This window comes from Salmo salar, chromosome ssa20, assembly GCF_905237065.1.
Source record: "Salmo salar chromosome ssa20, Ssal_v3.1, whole genome shotgun sequence".
NCBI lineage: Eukaryota > Metazoa > Chordata > Actinopteri > Salmoniformes > Salmonidae > Salmo > Salmo salar.
Window position 1 is genome coordinate 14,491,254 of NC_059461.1, and position 27,051 is coordinate 14,518,304.

At 42.8% G+C, this 27,051-nt stretch overlaps 1 protein-coding gene across 1 annotated transcript in view; it reads left to right on the forward strand.

Moving 5' to 3' along the window:
- The first annotated feature begins 670 nt into the window (after positions 1-670).
- Positions 671-27,051, forward strand: part of fam222aa (family with sequence similarity 222 member Aa) — a 122,470-nt gene continuing 96,089 nt past the window's right edge. The window contains exon 1 of the mRNA XM_014160773.2: positions 671-1,625. The gene's annotated coding sequence lies outside the window, so the exon portion shown is untranslated. The remainder of the gene's footprint in view (positions 1,626-27,051) is intronic.

Below are 27,051 nucleotides of genomic sequence, written 5' to 3' on the forward strand. Positions count from 1 at the left end.
AAAATTCAAGTGGACAGAGCAAGTTATTTAATTTACGTCTTTATTGTGGATGCTACATGTAATATGATGTCTTACTTAAAGTATTTTAAAAAATGGGAAAGGTTAACAGATGTTTTTTTAATTGTGGGTTGGGTTGCTCTCTCCCATGTTGCCAGGCTATGCCTATATAGTGCTCACAGCAGCAGGCTCAAGCGTTTGTTTGACAAATTGTGAAAACCATGAGACAGTTTGTTACATATATAGGCTAATTGTAATAAGAGTTTAAAGCACACAATAGGCCTACATTTACTTTATATGGCTTCTCCTTCGTAAATTAGGAGAGCATTATGAGGGCTTTATTATGCCTATAATAAAAAGAGAATGGTCAACCCTTGTATTCCGTTTATTATAGGGCCTATAATAAACGGATTCACGTTTCTTATTTACAATGTGCAGTCGAGGCGCTTAGACTGAATCTCTGCATTCTAGGCAACTAGTCTACTAATTTCATTAAATTGGATAGATTTTCCGCGAATAAACAACGTGGTTTCAATAAAGACGCCTGGACGCTGACAGCGTCACCGTGGTAACAATCCTCAATTACCAATGATAGGCTAACCCGTGCAAACGTTTCAATTCCCTCAGTGCAGTGATTGGTTGGTGGGCGGTCTGAAGAGCTGGGAGAGTCTGCATCGTTCCGGTTATTGTCAGTTCGGGCAGCTCGGCATACGGAGAGGACCGCATCTCGAAGCGCAGTGAGCTGCCTAAAACAGACTAACGCTATCGCTTGGTATTTAGATGAGAGGAACAACGCAGAGGAATGTTTAGAACTTGTTTTGTCACCTCAATTGGAAATCCGAGTCTGTAACCGGAAAGACAGAGGTTTCTGATCGGCACCAGCCCAGGCATCGCCAGAGAAAGTGTAAAAGACGTAAAGAGCTTCATCGCCGGGATTTAATTGTACCTATTCATTTATTTCCAACAACTGCGTTTGTTTCAAAGCCAAAGCTTTGGAATCTGTATGGTTACTCGGTGCCATAGACTGCGTTGAAACGTTTAGTCTACTTTGACAAATCCAGATTGATTAGACTAAACAGGCGAAACACTTTGCCTATAGCCTAAACTATATCAATTATTTTGGATTGACAATTCTGTTTTGTGACAAGGCTTTTTGGAGATATTATCCAGGAAACGAGAAGAAAGATCACGAAAGCGGATAATTTTGACAGGCTACTTTGTTTCGCAGGGCGAAAGGTTGAGTATGCTATGCGTTAGGTGAAACCACCGTTTAACTGGAGAGATTGACACGCAACGCTCCTGGATTTGCTGACCTGTTTATTTTAATACACTGTCGTCCAGTCCAGGAAACGAAACGTATCAGTTACGATATTGCTCCTTGACAGAAAGAGCAATCATCTTAACTATTTGGGTTTTCCCGTTTGGAATCCGATTCACTCTCTGAATGCTCATGGCACTGAAAGGGGCAGAATAAACTGTATTGCTGATCAACGACGAGTGGTTTTGTGGTTTTGGAGAGTGGGATGAAACGTTTTTGATTACTCTCTGGACGGCAACGCTCTGAAGCAGACTGCTCAGCGCCAGTTAACCTGCATGGGATTCTAGTCTTCAATACGAAACAATTTATGGTAAATATTTTCCCCTTTCTAACTAAATCTTCACGTGCCAAAACGATATCGGCCTAGTAATAAATTCATCGCTTGCGTGAATGTGGGATTTTGTTGCAGCCTAATGGCAGCTTGGGTCATTTGGTGACATGTCCGCATATCATAATTGATGGATGGAGTGAAGGGCAGCACAGTGTATAACAATTGATGGATAGTCTAGTAAGAAAATAGAATGAGGATGTAAAATGCTCGGTCTACGGTGCATAGATGTTGATTAGGATTTGGGGATAGGATAGGCTAGAAAACCTTTGTTTTCATGCATAGTCTAACCTACAATAAAGGAAGCGTTGTAAAATCGATGTCAGTTACTGAATGGCTTTAGGATCTGCTTTGATGTATAGTATTTGGTATTTCAAGGATTGGGAGCAATTAAGTATATTGTCGGTAAGTGGGCTATGCAAGGCACTGGCACAGCAGGCTCCGAAATGGGGTGTGAAATTCCTTTCTGTATGCCCCCATGCGTCATATAATTTTTAATCAGCCGTGGGTAAATATAGTTTCAGCGGAAATTAATGATTTCCCCATACGTGTAACTGGCGCTGCGTTTCTGTAAATAGTTAATGTCATACACCGATGTTGATCAGAGCTCTCAGATGTTCTCTTCCTCAAATGAAAGAGCATCACCAGTGAGTAATTCCTCAGAACTTTTTCAGTTGGTCCTTGTAGCCTATGTCTAGTGTTACCGGTAGGCCTACCACTGTCCCATTCGATGGAGCTATTAAGTATAAACTATGCCAGAGTACATGTGCCTAAGAACAGTTTCCAAGAATAAAGCCGCAGTTTGACTATCTATAATCTAAATGGGGGAAATCCTCCGGCCGTTTCAGATTAAAGCAGTTGTTCATGAGAGGGATTTTTAGAACCGCTGTGCTGCGGTGCCGAGTAGGCTACTTTAGATCAGCACAGCGTGCTAAAGTCGTTTTACACAACTTCGAGTGTACAATAGCTTTCCCCACAACGGGTTACCAAAGTATTAAATACATTTTGATAAATGTATTCATAGGCTACTATTTCACCCCTCAACAGAAATGTAGGCCTAGTCCCGACACATCTATAGATGCTAGCCAAGCCGGCTGGCCATTCATTCTATCAGTTAGCTAGGTTGTTTGAGATGGACCCAGTTTTTTTTGTTCTATATCTATGGATGCGAGCCAGTCTTCCTTTCCAAATGTTCCAAGGCAACGCTCTTACAGGGGCTTGCAAAAGTGTTCACCCCCTTGGCGTTTTTCCTATTTTGTTGCCTTACAACCTGGAATAAAAACTTTTTTTGACTTTTGGGGGGTTTGTATCATTTGATTTACACAACATGCCTACCACTTTGAAGATGCCAAATATATGTTTTCTTGTGAAACAAACAAGACAAAAAAAACAACTTGAGCGTGCATAACTATTCACCCCCCCAAAGTCAATACTTTGTAGAGCCATCTTGGGGTATGTCTCTATAAGCTTGGCACATCTAGCCACTGGGATTTTTGCCCATTCTTCAAGGCAAAACTGCTCCAGCTCCATCAATTTGGATGGGTTCCACTGGTGTACAGCAATATTTAAGTCATACCACAGATTCTCAGTTGGATTGAGGTCTGGGCTTTGACTGGGCCATTCCATAGACAGTTAAATGTTTCCCCTTAAACCACTTGAGTGTTGCTTTAGCAGTATGCTTAGGATCATTGTCCTGCTGGAAGGTGAACCTCTGTCCCAGTATCAAATCTCTGGGAGACTGAAACAGGTTTCCCTCAATTTCCCTGTATTTAGCGCCATCTATCATTCCTTCAATTCTGACCAGTTTCCCAGTCCCTGCCGATGGAAAAACATCCCCAGAGCGTGATACTGCCACAACCACGCTTCACTGTGGGGATGGTGTTCTCGGGGTGATGGAGGTGTTGGGTTTGTGCCAGACATAGTGTTTTCCTTGATGGCCAAAAAGCTGAATTTTTGGCTCATCTGACCAGAGTACCTTCTTCCATATGTTTGGGGAGCACGTTTGGCAAACATTTTATTTTTCTTTAAGCAATGGCTTTTTTTCTGGCCACTCTTCCGTAAAGCCCAGCTCTGTGGAGTGTATGGCTTAAAGTGGTCCTATGGACAGATACTCCAATCTTCGCTGTGGAGCTTTACAGCTCCTTCAGGGTTATCTTAGGTCTCTTTCTTGCTTCTCTGATTAATGCCCTCCTTGCCTGGTCTGTGGGTTTTGGTGGGCGGCCCACTCTTGGCAGGTTTGTCGTGGTGCCATATTCTTTCCATTTAAAAAAAATGATTTAATGGTGCTCTGTGGGATGTTCAAAGTTTCAGATATTTTTTTATAACCCAACCCTGATCTGTACTTCTCCACAACTTTGGCGCACCTGTTTGGAGAGCTCCTTGTTCATCATGGTGCCACTTGCTTGGTGCTATGCCTTGCTTAGTGGTGTTGCAGACACTGGGGCCTTTCAGAACAGGTGTGTGTGTATATATACTCAGATCATGTGACACTTAGATAGCACACAGGTTGACTTTATTTAACTAATTATGTGACTTCTGAAGGTAATTGGTTGCACCAGATCCTATTTAGGGGCGTCATAGCAAATGGGGTGAATACATATGCACGCATCACTTCATTTTTATTTTATTTTTTTATTTTGTAAACAAGTGATTTGTTTTCGTTTCACCAATTTGGACTATTTTGTGTATGTCCATTACATGAAATCCAAATAAAAATAAATGTAAATTAGTTTGTAATGCAACAAAATAGAAAAACGCCAAGGGGGATGAATACTTTTGCAAGCTATCTAGCCAACTGCGGCCAACATAGTTACGTCAAACCGTGCAGCTAGAATAACAGCAAAGTAGCTGCATTTACTTTCGTTTGACCTGTTTTTCTATTGACACTTCTTTGTATACGGTGCATTCGGAAAGTTTTCAGACCCCTTGACTTTTTCCAAATTTTTTTTACTTTACAGCCTTATTCTAAAATGTATTAATTAATACATTAGCAAAAATGTCTAAACCTGTTTTTGCTTTGTCATTAGGGGGTATTGTGTATAGTTTAAGGAGGATAATTTTTTTTTTAACGAAATTAGAATAAGGCTGTAATGTAACAAAATTTGGAAAGTCTGAATACTTTTCGTATTATGCTAATTCATGATTTCGACTAGCTGAGAAAAGATGTCAGTCTTGTTCTGACATGTACAATCTCAGTAGGACAATGGAGATCAAATTTCAATATTGAAACAATGTTGCAAAATGTTGGTCAGGAGACTGTCTGTAACATTTTACAAACCCCCATTGTTGCGACAGTCTCGGGTCTAACAGCCGTGTCAATATATCCTCAACACCAGCTCCTCTGGCATTATTTAAGTGATAATGCCTGTGTTACCAACACATTGACATATTTTCATAAATGTTATTTTGATTAATTTATTCATACTATTTCATCCTTTTTAATGCTCTAATTACGTTGGTAACCAGTTTATAATAGCAATAATGCACCTTGGGGGTTTGTGGTATATGGCCAAGAACAGCCCTTAGCTGTGGTATATTGGCCATATACCACACCCCCTTGTGCCTTGTTGCTAAATTAGAACGTGTTGTAAACAGCAGGTGCTGACAGGAAACATTTATTTTTTATTTTTTATCTATTTAGGATTTAACATGGGGACACACACACACGGCTGGTGGGAGGAGCTATAGGAGGACGGGCTCATTGCAATGGCTGGAATTGAATCAATGGAACGGACTCAAATGCGTTGTTGCCATGCGTTTGTTTCCATTCCAACCATTACAATGACCCCGTCCCCTCCTATAGCTCCTCCCACCAGCACCATCTGACACACCACACATTCATCTTCATAGACCAGAGGGGACACACAAACCCTAATTTAAGCAAATTGGAAAAAAACAATGTGGTAATCCTGGAGTTTGTGGCTAGCTAATACGCCTGGATAATCCATTTATTCATAGACCACTTCAGGCCTTAGATACTTTAAGCAATCTCTGCATTATTTCAGTGGCTGGATAGTGGAGTAGGCTTCAGTTGAGCACAGTGGAGCTTTTCCCTTCCCTCTCTTGCTCATTGATAATCTAACATGGGGCCCCTCTCCATCCTGGGCCAGGCTCCTAGAGTCGCCAGCCCTGTGCGGCGCCTGCTATAGCATAGCACGGCGCCTGTTTGCTACTATTGAATAAAACATTGGCTGATGTATGAGGCTGAGGCTTCACCTGAGGGGGCAGAGCCACCTCATTTACTTCCTCCACTCGGCGTCTATGACCCGCTGAGCAAATTGTGTTCATATTAGCGCTGCGGCTGCTCCTCACCGAAAACAAATAGTCTCCCCCAGCATAATCCTTACCTTAACACAACATGATGGTAGCTGGGGAGGATGGGGATAGCTACTGGTGCTAGAAGGACAGCCTAATATGTAGGCTAGGTCAGTGATTTACCTCCTTGGATTTTGTTTTGGCTCTTTTTTTTAAAAAACGAAATATCATGACTCATACTACCTCTGAAGGCTGAAAATAAACATGGTGGCCTTAAAGTGTTTACTTAGGAATTGGGATTTTGATACTAAGTATCCTGACATATTTTTATTCAACAATAAGTATCCCAGCTGATTGTTTTTACTGTAGTAAGTATCCCAGCTGATTGTTTTTACTGTAGTAATCTCATTCATGGGATTCTAAGTCCACAAAGAAAATAACTAAAGCAAGGTTTCTATTGTAAAAAAAACTTAAAGCTGTAATCCTTAATCAAAACCATAACAAAGGGATCTCCCTGCCCCTATTGGTCTAAAATGCTGAGGGATGGGCCTGGAGAAATGTAACCACTCTCAAAATCATAGACCGTACTATGGACTAATGCACTGGCCATCAATGGTATTAAATGTATAGTTTGAACCATGTTTTGAGGCTATACAGTGTTTTGTTTACATTTAAGAGTACATTTTTTTGGGGGGTTCTGATGGGGTACAACAGTTAAACTAAGCGGTTGAGGCATTTATTTTCTTCAAGAATGAACTGGCATACAGTGCCTTCAGAAAGTATTCACATTCCTTGACTCTATCAGAATAAAATGTGTTTAGCATGATTTTTTTTTTAATGACTACCTCATCTCTGTACCCCCCCCACACACAATTATCTGTAAGATCTCGCAACAATATTGTAGTTGCTCCACAATACTAACCTAATTGACAGTGAAAATAATGAAAGCCTGTGCAGAATTAAAATATTCCAAAACATGCATCATGTTTGAAACAAGGCACTAAAGTAATTCTGCCGAAAATGTGGCAAAGCAATTCACTTTTTGTCCTGAATACAAAGTGTTATGTTTGGGGCAAATCCAATACAACACTTTACTGGGCATCACTTTCCATAGTTTCAAGCATAGTGGTGGCTGCACCATGTTATGGGTATTCTTATAATTGACTGGGAAATTTTTCAGGATAAAAAAATAAATGGAATGGAATGAAGCACAGGCAAAATCCTATAGGAATACTTGGTTCAGTCTGCTTTCCACCAGACACTGGGAGATGAATTCAACTTTCAGCAGGACAATAACCTAAAACACAAGGCCAACTACACACTGGAGTTGCTTACCAAGAAGACTGTGAATGTTCCTGAGTAGCCAAGTAACCGTTTTGTCTTAAAGCTACTTCAAAATCTATGGCAAGACCTGAAAATGATTGTCTAGCTATGATCAACAACTAATTTGACAGAACTTGGGCAAATGTTGCACAATCCAGGTGTGGAAAGCTCTTAGAGATTTACACAGAAAGACTCATAGCTGTAATCGCTGCCAAAGGATATTCTGCAACGTATAGACATAGGGCTGTGAATACTTATGTAAATTAGATATTTATGTATTTCATTTTCAATAAATTTGAACACATTTCTAAAAAAACATGTTTTGATTTTGTTATGGAGTGTTGTGTAGATGGGTGAGGATTTTTTTAAATTCAGGCTGTAGTCGAGGGCTATGAATACTTTCTGAAGGCACTGTATGTCATTAATACAGTAAGTCCAAAAATGGATGTAGAAACTAAGGATTCTAGCTGTGGTCGAATGATCAAAGCACTCTAGTGGTCTCATGAATGGAATGTTATTCATATTTTTCATAATGAATCAATATTTATTTACATCTGGTGTTTCTATGTCAAATGGTTTTGTTATATACATCACAGAAGACTGAAATATGAAGTGTAATGGGATGTAAACTCAAACTTTTTAATACATTTTAGCAATATATCTGACATGGTACAGTTGTCTTCTATTTCCTTTAAGGCCATAACCATGTGTGTGAGGTGTATACTTTTGTTTTAAAGTAGATTTGTTTTAAGACCAAGAAACACTCTGTGTGACCCTGATTTAACCAATAGCGGTAAAAGATTAAGACGGCTCCATCCTAGGTAAACTCAACACTACGCTGGGGAAGTGTAATAAGACTGGCCTATCTTTCAAAGTCCATCTTTGTTTTGATTAATTGCCTTCCCATAACCATCTAAAAAGCAGAACAAATCTGATGCCTTTGGCTGAACTTTCAACAAGTATCCTTCTTAATGTGCACAGAATATTGGTTGAAGGACAGATTACATTTTGGCAAGATATTAAAACAGAAGTTATACTAAGCAAGCCCAGGCACTATTTCAATTTCCAACACTGAAATATTATTTTGGTTTGATTGATAGCATTGGCATGAATGCACTGTACTCCTTGCTTATTTATACTGCAGTCATGTGGGAATTAGTAAGGTTTGCTCATGAATATCTTTATAATAGCTAAACTTTAATTTCCTGTTCGACGTATTCATCTTTTATATATCCCACTATGGTTTGATTGTCTAAATGCAGACCCAGAGGCTACAAAACCCAACTAGCATAGTGTGTGCAGTGCCACTTCAAACATACCTCGTATGATCTTTTTTAAAACCTCTGCTTTGGTTTATCTTCAATTTAAATTAAGCTTACCGTGCCAATGTAATTATTTGTGATATATTTACAGCAACGCAATAGCACATTTGTTTTCCAGATAGAGGTGTTTGAATTATTCTGTATAGCCTATATTTTGTATATGAAAGTATAGGGAATGAAAAGCGGTGATCCTATCTTCATCTTGTGGACCAGCTTCCACAGCCACTGACAATATTAAGTTGCTTCTTTCTTTCCAGGAAATACATTTAGGCAAAAAAAATGTAATGTGACACATGGCATTTGGGAGTTAGGTCCACGAACCTTCTCTCTCAAGGGCATCCAAACAACATCTCATTAGATATTGATCAAAGAGTTCCTCATGCGGGGAAGTTTGCGTACTGTATATATTTGCGCTGACTACAGTGCACACAATTATTTGTGTTAACAATTTACATATGAATGAACACGAATGAAAGAAAGATGTTCCCTTGAGCATTGGTTTGTGTTACAAGCAGCCCTGTATTGTTTGCCATTTTGAGGTACAGGTAATATGCTGTGTGCATATCCCCGTATGGTTGGTAGTGTTAGGAAGGATGGAACCTGGGTGTAGTCTGTCTCAAGTGGCTCTATAATATCTTCTTCAGTGACACTATTTCTTCCCTGATCTTGCTGCCTTTAGCACAATACGGCGTAAAGAGTAAATGGATCGGTCGACGTGGCTAGTTCGTACTGTATTTTCAATCAGTGTAAGGACACAGAAAGCGAGGAGGTTTGCCTAGCCCACTTGTGAAGATTAAGGAACGATCATATGTTACGGTTTACCAAGTTTCAGGCAGGTGGTTTTGACATTCCTTGGGTCTTTAATGAGGCTGAAATGATTGTTGTTAAAGGATAAGGTTGATTTTTGTACTAGAATGATGTACATGAGTCATGACTACATCTCATGTCCTAGCAAGAGAATTCTATTTCATTTTCATTTGTTACAAAAGTTTTTATCACATCTGTTTATATCAAGTCTATATCACCCCCAATATCATCTTTTTGGCTACTGATATCAGCCCTCTCCTTCTTGTTTGCCCTGTTTGACGGCCTAGGACCCACACATTGTTATTTTCCAGATCTGGTGAGAGAAACAGAAGACATTGGCTCTTTTTGGATTTCAAAATATTTCAGTCTTGATTGTATATGCCACCCTGCAGTGTCTCCACTGGCTGCTGTGTGTTGGCGAGCTGGTTTTGTTCTCTAAGCCTTATTATATCTGTGCCTTGAGGTCATCTCAAGACGTGATTACCTTGCCTTGGACTGCGAGGACAGGATGGTGATGTGCCCAAACAGGTGTTCATGCACTGTAACCCATAGTGATTGGCAGGCAGTGGGCTTTTCATCAGGATCAAGAGTGAAACTATAGTATAACTAACACATCCAACAGTATGGAGCCAGGCTCACTTGACACTATTCCTACTCAGTGATAAGCTAACCAGTTCTCAAAAAGGGTCATATAGAACCCTAACATACAAGAATGCAGTTATGAATGTAAGATACAAGATGGAATCTCCAAGAGATCCTTGTCCCCAGTAAGGATTGTTATGTGAATCCAATAAGTTTCAGGTTTGCACAACGAAGATTAATAGGCTGAATGAAATAACCTCAGCTGCTGAGGCGGCAATACAGAATATTGCTAGGTTTATAACCAATCGAGTTGGAGTGAAGGAAGACGTGTTGCCGGCATAACTTTTCAACAAAGAGGGAGAGGATAAAACAAATCTGACAAGCTCTCCAACTGCACATTTGTTCTCCTTTTAAAAATGATGCCTCTCTGGCCTTGCCTCATGGTAACATTGATTTGTCATGTGTGACAATGCTGGCTGCTCTCAAATCACCCTGGTGATGACATTGATCTCAAGGATTGTGAGTGGGAGAGAGGGGGGGGGACCATGGAGACACAGCACAATGATAACTCAACTCAAAAGCTCACTGTAGCCACCTCAACCTCAGCAGTGCATTAAAAAGGCTATATAGCAATTATTTTCACTCTGGGGTTGTGCTTGAGCCAAAAGGGGTTCCTTACACCTCAGCAACTGCGTTAAGGCCTTGGATATGATTAGGGCCATTTATTCCTCCATAAACCTGTGTGTGTGTGTCTTGGTCTCATCAACAATTATGCATGAAGGAAGCTTTGATTCGTTGTGGAGGCTTGGATGCTGTTTGATTTGCTGTTGTGTTTTCCCTCGTTGTGTATTATCTCCGGAACTCTTTATCGCCAGTTGTTTCCATGCCAGAAGCAGCAAGATATGTTTTTTTTATTTATTTTTTATCTCGTGCGAGCATCTGTTTTAATCTCTCTTCCCCCAATGCTGGTGTACTTTAATCTGGAACGGGAGCTATCTGATTCTCCTCGTTTATTGAGGAAGATCAAACTTTAATGCAACAAGGAACTGCATCTCATTCTAATCTCCGTCTCCGTTTGATTTTGGTCAGTCGCCCTACCTTGTGGGGTTTTGTCTTTATGCTTTGGTCATTCTCCGTTGACAGTAGCCAGCACTTCATGTCTTTTCATCTGCTGATTGGTTGATCACCTGGTTGTTGGTGCTGTCAGCACGAATAAACAGAGCCAATGATTGTAAAAATTGTGGATAGCCATATGACCTAAATGGGTTGAACTTTTGTCTGCCATTTTTTTTTAATTCATTTCCTTAATGATTAGGTAGCTCTGGCTATGGAAGCCATGTGCTCTTTACATATTGGCAGTTTTACACTGGGGTTTGAGGCCCTATGTGAATGACCTACGTCATCCTATGCCCCCAGGGCCTGTGCTGTAGATTGGCTTCAGCAGTATGGATGTCTCATAGTTCTATTTTGTTTCATTAGAATGCAGTCATTCAGAAATAAGCTACGTAATGCAATTTTGCTCAGCCAATTCAGATATTATATCATTCAAAACGATAGGGATTGTAATGTGTTCAGAAGCCTGGCTTTGGGAGTGTGTGACAATGGCTACATGACATGATTGTTGCAAATGGATACTACCTTATACGGGGGTGACACAGCGACCGTTAGCGTCTGTGACAAAGAAGGGAAAAAAAAGAGTCTGTTACCCAATTCTGATGGCATTGCTGTAAAGGTAATACAATTTCCACTGACTGGAGAAAAGAATATCTGTTCGGCATGGTAATTGGAGAAGCCACCCCTCTTTGTTTCCCCAGCTCTGCGTGAACGCAACACGATTTAATACAACTCTGGAGATTTGGATCTTTTATTGCCGGTCCTAGTACCGGCGACACGGAGTGGAAAGCCGAGGCATGCACAGATAAAATTCATTTAATTTGACCTGTTTTGAATTTTTGAGCTATAGACAGATTTGGGAGAGAGCATGGGGGGGGGTAGTTGGTATATGTTTCTAGGCTAAACCCACTGTTAGAAATCCTAGCGATATTAAGATCTGAGGCCCCTTTGGCTTCTCTGTGCCTGCTTTCACTCACATACAGTCAGGAACATAGAAACAATGGCATGAGGACACATATGGACAAACACACCCACTTCTCTCTCCTAGTGCCTGTTTTATTACCTCCTGCCTGCTGCTGGAATTGCTTTCCTCCCTCGAGTGAGCCAGTCAGCGCCGGCTTTATTGTGTTAACCTATTTGTGTGTCGAGCGATTGCGGAGTTCTTTATCTCTGTTTGTATTCGGACGGGGAGAAGGCAGCGAGATGGAGGGAGGGAGGGCGGTGGGCAGGGGAGATAGGCGAGCCACCAGAGTTCGACGGATGGATCACCTCGATCCACTCCTGAGGATAATGACTGGTTGCTAAGCAAAAAAAAAAAAGATTTGTCCCCCCTCACTCTGGCATCCAGAGTAATCACTTTTTATCTCTCAAAGATGTCATGTATAATTATAAACCCACTGCCATCCTGTGCAATCTGCCTAATCGTATTTAAATGTATTTAGATGAGTGGGGGTGGATATGGAATTGGAGATTTGAGGGTTGGAGATCTATTGGTTGACTCAACAACCTGTGTTTGTGTGTTCCTTTTCCCAATAAGTTCAAACCACCTGCTGTAGCATATACGCCGATGCATTATCTACTTTGGCGGTGAGCAGTTGGAGTTTGACGCCCAACCCCATACACACACACACACACACACACACACACACACACACACACACACACACACACATCTTCAGAGACCAGGGGGATCAGCGTTCCTTTTTGTGAGCTCTTAGTTTTATTAACATTTTTATTGAGTTGAAGGACTTGCTGACCCTTGGTGGCATAATGAATTGCCTGCTGTGTGAGTTTTGGCAGAAATGACTGGCACGGATCCAAGCCTTTTAACCTAAGATTTGTGCTCTGTTGATTGAGCAGGTAACTTGGGGTCGGGGGCAGGTAGGTACGGTAGGTAGGTCTGTATTTAAATGGCAGGACGAAGGCATATTATTTGAACATGACTGCAATTTACACAGGCTTTCGTCCCAGCAGTCACTCATGTGTGCCAAAGTCCAGCATCATTTTAATGCCTGGCCAATTATCTTCCCTGCTTCTGACATCACCCCTCCCTCTCCTCATTTTCCCTTGTATGTAGAGGTCAAATGTTAATTAGAAGTTCAAATCTGAAACGTGAACATCTTCAATCAGGAAGACCAGAATACTTGGATGTAGAATCACGTCTTGAAGTATTTGCTTATTTTTTTTTGAGGAGCAGAGTGGGCGTCTCATCCGCGCCTGTCTGGCGTTCGCTCAACTGTGTGCTGCTTCACTCACTCTGGTTTGTGGTTAGTACCATCTCTCTTGAAATTTCTGACTCAAGAAACCGTTGCTACATCCGTTGCTATGTTTTGACAGCTTCCCTCGTCCGGGGAACTTCATACAGATGTATGAAACATTCTACCCCTCCTCCCTCCCTTTTGTGGTATGGTTCTGTGACTGCGTCTCCAGGAAGGAACAGCTGTCCAGCTGTCACCACAGCCAGCCAGTCAGCTGGTATCCAAGCAAGGCAACATCTGTAGAGGCTGAACGGGCAAGGGGCAGCATGCCTCTACTATAGTTTCTGAAGACCATGGAAGTGTGTCAAGTTCACTCTACATGATCACTGTACTGACCATGTAAGTAGAAGGGGGAAGGCCCCTTGGACCACGACAATTTGACTGCACTCCCATGGGTACATTCAATATGGCTGACATGGTATTGACATATCGACGGGTTTGTTCGTTACGCAGTCTCACACTATTACATTATCGCTGTAATATGTCCACCCTATTGTTTGGCGGCGCATACATAGGCAACATCAGAACACCTTTTCACCAAGTACACGGAATTGTACTTGTTGATCTGGTGCTGCTAGTGACTACATTTAGAGACAGAATACAAACAGTGGAGTTTAAACCGTTTTACATACATTTTATATACAGTGCATCCACCCTGTACCGCGCTAAGCAACCTGAAATGGATCTTGGAGCCTGTCATTTTGGTTGACTTGGTTGAGTCAATATAAACCACCTAAAAAAAAAAAAAATCCTGCACACCTTCATGTGTTCCTTATCTGATGATGAGTGTGATTCCTGTTTTGGACATTGTCAAATACCTTGAATTGGCTCTGTCTGCAATTTCTTTCTGTTCTCGTTCTAAGCGCCATCCTTACTAACAATTCTCAACCTCTGGATTGTGCATGTGTGTGTGTAAACAAAGTCCCAGCGATAGTGGCCTGGAGCTGTCAACAACCGACTGGGAGACTCTCTCCCAGGGGGCTGTACCCCCCCCCTCTCCATCTCTCCCCTACCTCGCTCCCAACCTCCTGGCGGCATGGAGAGAGGGAGGAGGCCCATACAGCCGCCTGTGTAGGGTGGGGGAGAGCAGAGTGCCAGTCTCCTCTGTCAGCCACAAACCAGGATCTGGGAGAGCGAGCACATGGGACTTTCTCCTGGGATGATCCTGTGGTGAAGAAAAGGGAGGACAGCATCTGTTCACTGGGCTTGTTTTCTGCCTCTTCTTTCCATCAACGCATCGCTTGCTCTTTCCTCTCCCCCTCTCTCTGATGCTGTCTGTCTATAGCTTCTGTCATGCTGTTGGTGGATTTGTGGAATGGCACATGGAAAAGGAAACGTGTAGCATATAATTCTATATGGACTGACTAAGAAGAGGTCAGTTTGAGGATAGTGTCATGACACTGCCATCCACCTTCCTGCTTTTGTTATGAGACAGAAGTAGTGGATGACTTGTACTATTTTAAAACAGGCCTCGGGCATAGACCTCTGGTTGTCTACCTCTAGACAGACAGCTGCTGCTGAAACTGCGATGCGATGGCTTTGAACAGAGTTTGATGGATACTGTTGACTGGAGCTGAGTGAGAGAATGCCTTGATGACTCAAATTAAGTGTCACTTCAGGCTCGCCTGCCAGTTCCATTTTGTTCTCCATCTACGGCAGTGGTGTCAAAAATACGGCCAGCGAGGGGGTCCAATAGAGCCCGCGGGTGGTCAGATTTGGACTCATCAGACCAAAGGAAAGATTTCCACTAGTCTAATGTCCATTGCTTGTGTTTCTTGGCCCAAGCAAGTCTCTTCTTATTGGTGTCCTTTAGTAGTGGTTTCTTTGCAGCAATTCGACCATGAAGACCTGATTCACACAGTCTCCTCTGAACAGTTGATGTTGATGTGTCTGTTACTTGAGTTTCTGAGGCTGATAACTCTAATGAACTTATCTTCTGCAGCAGAGGTAACTCTGGGTCTTCCTTTCCTGTGGCGGACCTCCATAAGAGCCAGTTTCATCATGGCGCTTGATGGTTTTTGCAACTGCACTTGAAGAAACTTTCAAAGTTCTTGAAATGTTCCATAGTGACTCACCATCATGTCTTAAAGTAATGATGGACTGTTGTTTCTCTTTGCTTATTTGAGCAGTTCTTGCCAGTTTACCAAATAGGGCTATCTTCTGTATACCACCCCTACCTTGTCATAACACAACTGATTGGCCCAAATGCATTAAAAGGAAATAAATTCCACAAATTAACTTTTAGCAAGGCACACCTTTTAATAGAAATGCATTCCAGATGTGACTACCTCATGAAGCTGGTTGAGAGAATGCCAGAAGTGTGTGAACCTGTCACCAAGACAAAGGGTGGCTACTTTGAAGAATCTCAAATATAAAATATATTTTGATTTAACACTTTTTTGGTTACTACATGATTCCATGGGTGTTATTTCATAGTTTTGATGTCTTCATTATTATTCTACATTGTAGAAAATAGAAAAAATAAAGAAAAACCCTTGAATGAGTAGGTGTCCAAACTTTTGACTGGTACTGCATATGTTTTAGAAAGAATTTTTTGGGGGGTTAAACTAACTCTATATATATTATACATAATATACAGTGCATTCGAAAGTATTCAGAGCTGTTGAGTTTTTCAACAGTTTGTTACGTTACAGAATAATTCTAAAACGGATTAAATAAAACAATTGTCATCAATCTACAAACAATACCTCGTAATTTTAACAAATGTATTAAAAACATCTTATTTACATAAGTATTCAGACCCTTTGCTATGAGACTCTAAATTGACCTCAGTTGCATCCTTTTTCCATTGGTCATCCTTGAGATGTTTCTACAACATGATTGGAGTCCACCTGTGGTAAATTCAATTGATTGGACATGATTTGGAAAGGCACACACCTGTCTATACAAGGTCCCACAGTTGACAGTGCACATCAGAGCAAAAACCAAGCCCTGAGGTTAAAGGAATTGTCCGTAGAGCTCCCAGACAGGATTGTGTTGAGGCACAGATCTGGGGAAATTTCTGCAGCATTGAAGGTCCCCAAGAACACAGTGGCCTCCATCATTCTTAGATGGAAGACATTTGGAACCACCAAGACTCTTCCTAGAGCTGTCATTATGGGGTATTGCATGTAGATTGATGCTGGGGAAAAAAACTATTTAATCAATTTTAGAATAAGGCTGTAAAGTAACAAAATGTGGAAAAAGTGAACGTCTGAATACTTTCCGAAGGCACTGTATGTACAAAAGTGTGTGGACACCCCTTCAAATTAGTGGATTCGGCTATTTCAGCCACACCCCCAGCCATGCAATCTCCATAGACAAAAATTGGCAATAGAATGGCCTTACTGAAGAGCTAAGTGACTTTCAACGTGGCACCGTCATAGGATGCCACCTTTCCAACAAGTCAGTTCATTACATTTTTCCCCTGCTAAAGCTGCCCGTCAACAGTAAGTGCTGTTATTGTGAAGTGGAAACGTCTAGCAGCAACAACGGCTCAGCTGCAAAGTGGTAGACCACACAAGCTCAGAACAGGACTGCCGAGTGCTGAAGCACGTAGCGCGTAAAAATCGTCTATCTTCGGTTGCAACACTTGCTACCGAGTTCCAAACTGCCTCTGGAAGCAACATCAGCACGATATAACTGTTCGTCAGGAGCGTCATGAAATGGCTTTCCATGGCTGAACAGCCAAGCCTAAGATCACCATGTGCAATGCCAAGCATCGGCTGGAGTCGTGTAAAGCTTACCACCATTGGACTCTGTAGCAGTGGAAATGTGCTCTCTAGAGTGATGAATCACATTTCACCATCTGGCAGTCCGACGGACGAATCTGGCTTTGGCGGATACCACGAGAACGCTACCTGCCCCAATGCATAGTGCCAGTAATGGTCTGGGGACGTTTTTCATGGTTTGGCCCCTTAGTGAAGGGAAATCTTAACGCAACAGCATATAATGACCTTCTAGACAATTCTGTGCTTCCAAATTTGTGTCAACTATTTCAGCATGACAATGCCACCGTGCACAAAGCGAGGTCCATATGTAACCGATGTGAAATGGCTAGTTAGTTAGCGGTGGTGCGCGCTAATAGCATGCTAATAGCATTTCAATCAGTGACGTCACTCGCTCTGAGACCTGAACCTGGTTCGAGCCCAGGTTGGGGCGAAAGAGAGGGACGGAACCTACACATACAGAAATTGTTCGTCGAGATTGATGTGGAAGAACTTGACTGGCCTGCACAGAGCCCTGACCTCAACCCCATCAAACACCTTTGGGATGAATTGGAAAGCCGACTGTGTTAGGCCTAATCGCCCAACATCAGTGCTCGACCTCACTAAGGCTCTTGTGGCTGAATGGAAGCAAATCCCTGCCGCAATTTTCCAACATCTAGTGGAAAGCCTTCCCAGAAGAGTGGAGGCTGTTATAGCCACAAACGGGGACCAACTCCATATCAATGCCCTGATTTTGGAATGAGATGTTGGACGTGCAGGTGTCCACATACTTTAGTTAATGTAGTGTACTTTAAAATGATTAAAACCAATTCGAAACTGTGTAGAAATGATAATGGACCTACATTCATACAGTTTCTTGACCGTATCCAGCCTGTTAAAAATCTAAATGAAAGCTAGACAGTCAGGGAGCATCAAATGTAAAAAAAAAAAACTATGGATAGGGGGTGTTATTCTGTACTAATTTTGACTGCGATGAAATATAACACACTTTCAGTGCGCTCCTCCGCACTTTGTTGGAGACCGAATGTGGCCCCCACTGCAAAATTAGTTTAACACTCCTGTTCTACGGTGATGTGGTCGTGCTGCTAATTGTACCAGGGGATTGAGAGGAAGGCGTTTGGTGATTAAGCATCATTGTGCCTTGACTGAGGGGCGAATCCGGAATCTCAACATTCCATATGGCTCTGTAGTGGTAAAACCTCTCCTCTCCTCCCCTGGCCCCCATTCAGCCACTCCCCACCCAGCCCCCCGATGACAAGGAAATGGTCTGTTCATGACTTATGGTTTTATCATTCAAATGTTCTCCATTGATGCCCCACCAATGTGATTGGCAGCTGGAGCTGAAAGACCAATGGAGCTGGACGTCGGCAGCCAGTTGGTAACCGTGACAATGGTGTCTCTCTCTGCTTTGTTTTCAAACTTTTCCTGTTGTCACGGAAACCCCTCCAACTACGTTTCTGCCACAAGGACAGCATCCTATTAATCTTTTAAAGATGAGCCTGAGTGAAGAAGCCATAGGGGTGTTGAGGGTGCTGCAGCACCCCCTGAAAAAAAATCGGAATTAAAATACAATATACATTTTCACACAAAAAATACACAAAAGTAGTGCACTGGGCCTTTACTAGTCCTGTCTTTGCGGACCAATATAGCCAAGGGAAGCCAGCAAGCTTTTGGCCTCCCTTGATAAAAAGTATAAAATTATAGCCAATCAGTGTTGAGCTAAACTGAGTGAGCTCAACTGTGTATGGACCTGGCACACCCCCAAAAAAGTGTCAAGGGAAGCCAGTTTGGATTTGGTTTCACTCCTATCACGGAGAAATACGTCATAGATAGAAACAACTTGAATTGTTGCATCTCCTTGTGTTGTTGTCCTCCGGTGGCTAGCTAGCTAAAATCGTCCTATTCCTAAATTGGCTGAGAAGATGGAAGTTCAATATGTAGCTAGATGTAGAAGGCTAATGTTAACTAGCGCTGCCCATGAAAGGAAGTTAGTCTAGCAAGCATTTTAGCCAGGTAGCCTAGGACAACAAAAAATAAAAGCATGTACTGTATGACAGAGTCATAGACCGAAAATGTTGGAAACATTTACTTTCTTGACCATGCTGTAGGTCATGTAACGGTTTGTTACAAGCAAAATATGCTTTGTGGACTTCACAGGACAGAGTTTGGCTCAGGTTTTGTGATGAAACAAAGGTGTGGTTGAATTTATTCTGCCACTGTGTCTTATTGTCTTGGCCTTTAAGCATATATCACAGTCGCAAGGCATATGTAATAACAGGTTATAGAGCAAACAATGCAATTATCACAACACAGTGATTTTACCCACACACTGCTACTGGGCCTGAGTGCAGTCAGAAGCATCCTGATACTCCAATGCGTCAACAATTTAGGACACCCTCTACTCTCCAGTAGGTTTGTCCGTACCAGGGTTTCCATTAGAAGGTAATAGCTTGTTTTTGGCCGTTTTCTTTGTTTTTCTAACATCAGAAAAATATAATTGCCGCCAATTGTCCGGGAGAAGAGAATCCCACTGCGAAATAATGCTTTTTAATTTATTCATTGACGGAAATACCAGTTGATGGAAATATATTTGACTGGTCATGCTTATCGGTCTACAGGTTAATTTGCATAATTAAATTGGTCCGTGTGTACAGTATATTAGTTATGTATCTTATTTATCACACGCGTTCAGCATACAAAGCCTTTTGAGTGTAAAACACTGTCAGACAGCGCTAACGCTGCTGCTACAGCATCTCAAACAGAAAATGCATCGATAGGCCACGGAAACCAGGCTTCATCAGCACGTCACACACCCCTTTGCAATGAACTGGAGGCAGTATACATTTTAAAACCTTGACATTTCGAAACCTGAACGTTTTACGACATAATATGAGGAATGTCTTGCCTTGCTTCAAAGTAGCCTAGACAAAATCAGACCAAATCCGCGGAGGCAATTATTTTATATCAACTTTCTTTCATTGTTCAGTAGCCAAAGGCACAATCCTTGTCATATAAGCAACCCATGCTAGTTGTTGCTAGTTGTCCCCTCTTTCAAAATTTGTTACGGATATTTTCATCTCTTGTCAGGTGAAGCCGCTCTCATGTGTGGTGCGCTTTTGGGTGTTATCCCTCTAATTGATTTATGTAACGAACCTTCCATAGCCTACTGACTTGTGCACATTGGCTGTATGAATTTGGGATCTGTCGTCCCACAACTGTCCCAGAGTCTGTTTGGAATAGGCTATTTCTTTCTCAACAAGCTGGCCAATAGAAGAGGTCAACTTTTTTTATTATGGGGATATTCGATTAATATAGACTAGTGATTTGGTTGCTCGTTACTCGTCTTGTTGGCTGAGAAAAAGTAAATATGGACAGTTATTCTAACATCTTAAAAGTGCACATCAGAATTCGACAAGAAGGACAGTTGCATCCTTGACTTACATGTTCTGTTCATGCTCATTACCATAATCTAACAGTGATTTCTGTCATTCTGAGCCTCGTGGGTGGAAGACCTAATCAGTTTACACACTGCATTGGGTCCAGTAAATTGGGTCCAGTAAATTGATCAAATGCCCTGTAAATTAAAATGCTGCTGGTCAAATGTATGGCGGCACATTTTCCTCACAGAAACCCTGGTCTGTACTCAGATCTGGAAGATGGCAGTCTGAGTAGAACTCCCTGTATTTATAGAAAATTCTAAGCATATATGGAATTATTTATCTGTTTTTGTTATCGGAGAATGGAACTTCATACATTCTGTAGTAGCAGTATGTTTCAATATTGCTCCAGTATATTCAGAAATTCATGCTGTAGGGACCTCTCACTGAGAGATGCAACAGTAACAAGGCCAACAAGTCACTGTGCATAACAGAACAGCAACCTTGTAGAACAGCCCATTTCTCCTACCCCTACATCCATCTCTGTGGAGATCATAGCTGGTCCCATGTTGTCTACATCACAATCCTTTTTCTTATTCTCAGAAGAAAGCTGTCTGACTTGTGGTTGCTAAGGGTTATATTTTTTTGTGTGGGTTACTATTTCATGTAATTGGTGTTAATTTTCCTAACAGTGGGAAGTCTGTTTTCTGACTCCAGATTACTACCCCTTTCAAGGAAAAGCCTTCTTGACACTTTAATTTGTCATGAAAGCCTCTGTGTGCACTGCTACTAAATCCCACTTCATTTAAGAATGGATGACGTGGAAATAGACACATAAATAACAGAAATATACAGCAGCCAGAGTTGCTGTTCTAAGAGATATGGTGGCTCTTGTATGAAGATACTAGACGCTATCAGGGCACTTGTGTCCTTGTCGCCCCTGCCCTGCCATGCCCTCCAGGCCAGTTTGGTCGGGTGCTCCCTGGTTGTGGTCTCATTAGAAACCTGATCAGACAGGCCCAGCTCAGCTCCAGACGGCTTGGCTGGGCTGACTGAGAGTCCCAGGCCAACCCCATAGCCCGCCCCCACCTCTCTGGCTCTCTCCCGCGCTCCCTAAACCAGACCCCCATGCCCCAGTACTGGTCAATGGGTTAGATTGGCTTTCGCCCTCTGGTCCTCTGGTCAACCACCACTGTCATGCTCTGTCGTGTCTCTCTCTCTCTCTCTCTCTGCGTGCAGAGCTATTCATAGTCTTCTATTCTGAAAAACACTGTCAATCAATACATTAATAATGAGACACGTATAGAGTTCAGAACGATATAACCCATGACGTAAAGCTCTAGTCTGAACTACTCCATTCTTGCAGAATTCTAATGTGGTACATGTATATGTTGGTGAAAATGTTCACTTGATCTACAGAAATATCGATGTTAGATTAACAGGATGTTGATACAATGCTGTCACATGATCAGGCTTAATAATGTGTTTGCTTTGTACTGACCGCCTGGAAAGTCTTGCTCTCTTGATTTCTTTCATGACTTCCAGTGCAGTTAATGCAAACCTGGCTCTTTGTGGATACCTAGTAAAATGTTTGTGTGTGTGTGTGAGTGAAGGTATACCTTTGTGAGACTGTATGTGTCAATGTTCCTCCTGACCTGGTGGATGTGTGTTAGAGCACAGTGAGGGGGGGCCACTTTTTGTGTTCCTGTTTGCAGTAGATAAGAATCAACACAAACACTGCTGTCCCAGATTCAGCCTCTCTTCAGTCTACCAATGTCTGCAATCCAGCGCAAGTAGTGCCGTGATCATGTGATCGCACAGCCGCTTGTTGTCCCTCCACCGCAAGATCTTGAATTTCTTTCTACTTTCGAAGGGGCTGCGATGCATAGCTCAACAGTAGTGGGTAGAGGCATCCTCCACCTCTCCTGACCTCCCCTCCGCATTGAGACCGCACTCTTGACCTGCCGCCCCATTGTTTCCACTGGGGATGGATGGGGAGCCCAGGCGCCTCTGCCAGGGTGATCCGCCACTCAATAGCCACCCCATCTGTCGGCTGCATGCCTGGGCGTCGCAAGCGGGGATTTGACACCGTCTGTGCGAGATCTGAAAGGCGCCCATCTCGGGGGGGGCTCTCTGTCTCTGAATAGGGGTTTAACACTGCTGCGTTGGGGTGTTGTCACCCCCCCCTCCCCTCTCATCCCGTCGCAGGCCCCGACCGACGCAGCCGGCTGGGAGTGTGTGTGTGTGCGTTCGTGTGTGCGTGGAGGATGAGAGACCTTCATTGTGTCTGTTCACAGGCCCCCCGAGCGACAGGGTCACCTTGTCCCTCAAACAAACGCTGCCCTCAGTGGGATTGTTGGCACTGTGTGTATCTCTAGCATCTATCCCTTTCACATCACAGCCTATTCAGCTCAGGCTGTCTGGATCAAGCTTTCAAAGGACGTCTGAAATGTGTGGGGGGAAACACTCCAAACTGCTTTGCAGGTTAAACTAGTCTTAGTTAGCATTAAGGCTAACAAAACTGCTGATGTCATCCGCTCTGTCTTTTCACTGCTGATTTACGAGGATCCATTGAATTGTATATTTGTTTAGTCTCTTTAGTGGGGCATGAGCAGCCTTAGGCTGGGTTGTGGGAGGAAGAGAGAGACTGTATCAGAAAGAGCAGAAGACAGCCGGGGGCAGGAAAGGAGGTCACCTGGTAGCTACTTAGCAGGTGCTCACCAATCCCCACAGTCACCAACCACTTTGCGGCTCCTCCAGGCAATTTCAGTCAGTTCAAACTGGGGTTAAACACCACCAATAGCACCCTCTCCAAACCTGTGTGTGTGTGTGAGTGAAATCCTTCAAACCAAAAGCGTCCTTTGGAAATCTGGGAATGTCACTGTTCTCCAAATTAGTGCCGTGGCAGCTCCACTGTATATCTGAACCGGAGGAATATATTTCACACCAGCGTATGCATTATTAACTGTGCGGCGGGTTCGGTGCTGAGCATTGTGGCGATAGGCTGGTTATTCACAGCTCTATTGGGAACGACTGTGTCGTCAGGAGAAACCACTGCCGCGCTCCACCCTATCAGATCGTTTGTCATGAGTGATAGACAATTTTCAACGGGAGCCTTTTTCCAATTTATTCACCACTGTGCTGTCACTGCAGTTTCCTACCCCCATCCCCTCTCTCGCTCTCTCTTTCTCTTACCCATCTCGTATAGGAATGGGTAAACTCATTATGCTAGAGTTTGTATGTGTCATTTGTGTACAGACCGTGCTCTGTAGGCTTGGTCTGGATAATTCCAGACCTTAGTCCTGTACTGGATTTTTATAGCTCGCATTCGGGGCCCTGATACCAATTATGCAAACTATTAAAAATTTAAGGAGGACAGTCTTTTTATAATTTAATCCTAAAGTAATAGATTTGATAAAAAATGCATGAGAGGAGCTTTATAGATGAAACTAGAATGAGTGTATGAGAGACTCCAGTGAAGGATGCAGAGGGACTGGGCAGGAGGGAGGGGGGCTATCACCTCATTATTCAAATGAAATGTGATTAGCACAGAGTAATAGTCTCTCAGAGGCAGGGCTCACTGGCCAGTCTATTCAGACCAAACACCCATTGAGGTCATGTTCAGCAGACAAGAAATGGAAGAAAACGGTCCGAAACTGGTTGAAATGGGGAGGTTCTATCTGAACTTGTCCAATAACAAATGCTTCTTGTCATTTTCTTTAGGCACACATTTTGAAACATTTTGATACTATGTGCTCTAATGAACACGACCTGGGTTTGGGGAGACTCAACGATAACGTTTGCTTTTGTCTGGTAGGGCTATATATATAATGATTTCTGAAACCTTTTTCTAGAGCGATGTATTCTACTCCTGTAGCTCCCTGTCTCTCTGGCTCTCTCTCTCTCTTCCGATTGTTTTGTCTTGTCCCTGCGTAAAGTGCACATAGAACGGCGTGAAAGCAGGAAGCCTGCACAACTCTAATTGAATGGCTTTTTCTGCTTGGGCGCGATAGAGCTTTTACTGTCTGTGTTGCTGCTCATACTGTATCATTGCTGAGTGGCAGCAATGGTACATTGACACTCAGCAATGATACATTGAGGGCCACAACTTGGGAGTCAACATTGAGGGCCACAACTTGGGAGTCCACATTGAGACAAACGTTGTGTTGTGGTTGTATGTTTGCTGGGTCAGACTGAAAACACTCTGACCCGTTTCCTATGAGTTTAAAGTTGTAAAGTCGCGTGCACAAGTACAGGGAAAATGCCTTCCTGGCAAGCTCTGAACCCAACAATGCAATAATCAATATCAATGTAGTACTAAAAATAACATAAGGTAGAACAAGAAACGCACGAGAAATAAGAACACGAGAAAGTAAGAAGCTATAAACGGGGTCAGCTCTAATACCATACAATGTGCAGGGATACTGGCGAGAGAGAGGTAGATCCCCTATGTATGGGAATACGAGGACTAGGCATCAGGATATATGATAAACAGAGTAGCAGCAGCGTAGATAAAGATTGTGTGTAGAGTCAGTATAATTGCGTGTGAGTGTTCATAGAGGCAGTGTAAAATGTTTAAATAAAGGGTCAACTCAGATGGTCTATGTAGCTTGTTAGCTATTTAAGCAGTCTTATGCCTTGGGGATAGAGGCTTTTCAAGAGCCTGGATCTGTATGTTCATCAGCGATTGTTGATGCAGATCTTGACTGTGTCGTAATTCCCATACCAAACCGCCACTGAAAGGGCTCTCTAGGCTAGTTAAATAAAGGTTGAATAAAAAATACAAAATGATCCACTTCAATCAGTGTAGATGAAAGGGAGGAGACGGGTTAAAGAAAGACTAAGTCTTGAGACAATTGAGACATGGATTGTGTATATATTGAACGGGGTATGGTTTTACGTGCCAGGCGGACCGGTTTGAATGTGTCAAGAACTGCAACGCTGCTGGGTTATTCACGCTCTACAGTTTCCCGTGTGCATCAAGAATGGTCCACCACCCTAAGGACATTCAGCCAACTTGACACAACTGTGGAAAGCATTTGGAGTCATGGGCCAGCATCCCTGTGGAATGATTTCGACACCTTGTAGAGTCCATGCCCCAACGAATTGAGGCTGTTCTGAGGGCAAAAGTGGTTGCAACTCAATATTAGGAAGGTGTTCTTAATGTTTTGTACACTCATTGTATATAGATATGTATATATATTTGAGAAATTGGGTTGAAACCACCAACGAAAATTGAAAGCCAGCGAAGCTTATGGATTTTAAGTTGTGCCTCAGGGGTAAATTCCTTGTTTTTCTATGGTTGCCTGTTTGTGGAATCAATCCAATCGGGCTAAATCGATCATCTCCGTGGAAAGGTCAGGAGAAGATGCAGCCGTGTTTGAAGTGCTTATCCCCGGGAAAGTGAGCCAGAATTGTGACACCTCCATATGAGTAGGCCAGGCGGATTAGAGGCGGACAGGGTGGCCCACGGGGGCGATTTAGGCAGATCCAGCTCTAAATAAACCTCATATATCACCACAGAGGGAGAGAGCGAGAGAGGAAAAAAAGTTTAAGCTGCCTATACTCTAATCCCCATTTTCAACAGAAAAGCATATTAGCTAGTAGATTTAGAAAAAAATAGGACATTTAGAAAAAGCTGAGGGGGGTCAACACTTGTGTAGGATGGGGGCGGTGCACTTCCTTCCTGTGTGTTTTGATTTCATATTGTTTGAAGTCACGGGTCGCTCGGCATCATCCTCTGCAGTCTTTATCTAATGTGGAGTGGGTGGTGGTTTTGAGCAGGAGGCAGCAGCATCTGTGCAGAGTTGAAACAGGGCTCTCTCTAGCTAATCCTCTACCCAGGGATCACTCAGTGGGGTGAAGACAATTACCAGGCTGCTTTCTCATGCTAATGGATTCTCCAACTAGATCTTCAACAAAAAAAAAGGGAGAAAAAAGGAGGAGAGGGAGGGAGGCATGGTGGTGCAGGAACAACGACCGACCTAGCTAAAATGGGTTTTTAGATTACTGTTTAATTATGGATAGGGTCCCAGTTGTAATGGCTAAGGTCAGGAATAAGGAGTGAGAATTGGTTTTGTTTCGGAGAGAGAAAGGAGTTAGGTTGTTATTGGGATTTCGTTGCGCGTGAAAGTGACGTCAAGGACTTCAATGTTCAGAGAGGTCACGCGATACAGATGCTGCCACTCACCCTTACTTTATATTCGCCCTGCAGCAAGGTGTCAGACTCTGGAGTGGTTTCAAATTGAATTAATATGCCGGAATTTATAGAATTCACTCCCTTGCTATTTCTGCTGTGAGTGGAAAAGAGTATAATGGTCTCCATCTTCACTAATTTCTGGGTCTTGGCAACACTACCTGTCTCCAGTGAAGGACAAACCTGGGCACACGGCTGTAACTCACAGGGATGCAACCTGGAGCAGGAGCCACTGATCTGCTGGAGCAGCAGCCACTGATCTGCTGGAGCAGCAGCCACTGATCTGCTGGAGCAGCAGCCACTGATCTGCTGGAGCAGCAGCCACAGTAAGATGGATGTCTCAGTGGCCTTTTTTACGCTGATGTTTTTGATGTGCCGGGAACACGGACTAGCTTGAACTTCACCAGCGACGTCAATGAAGGGGACGACTTCATCCAACTTCCAAGTT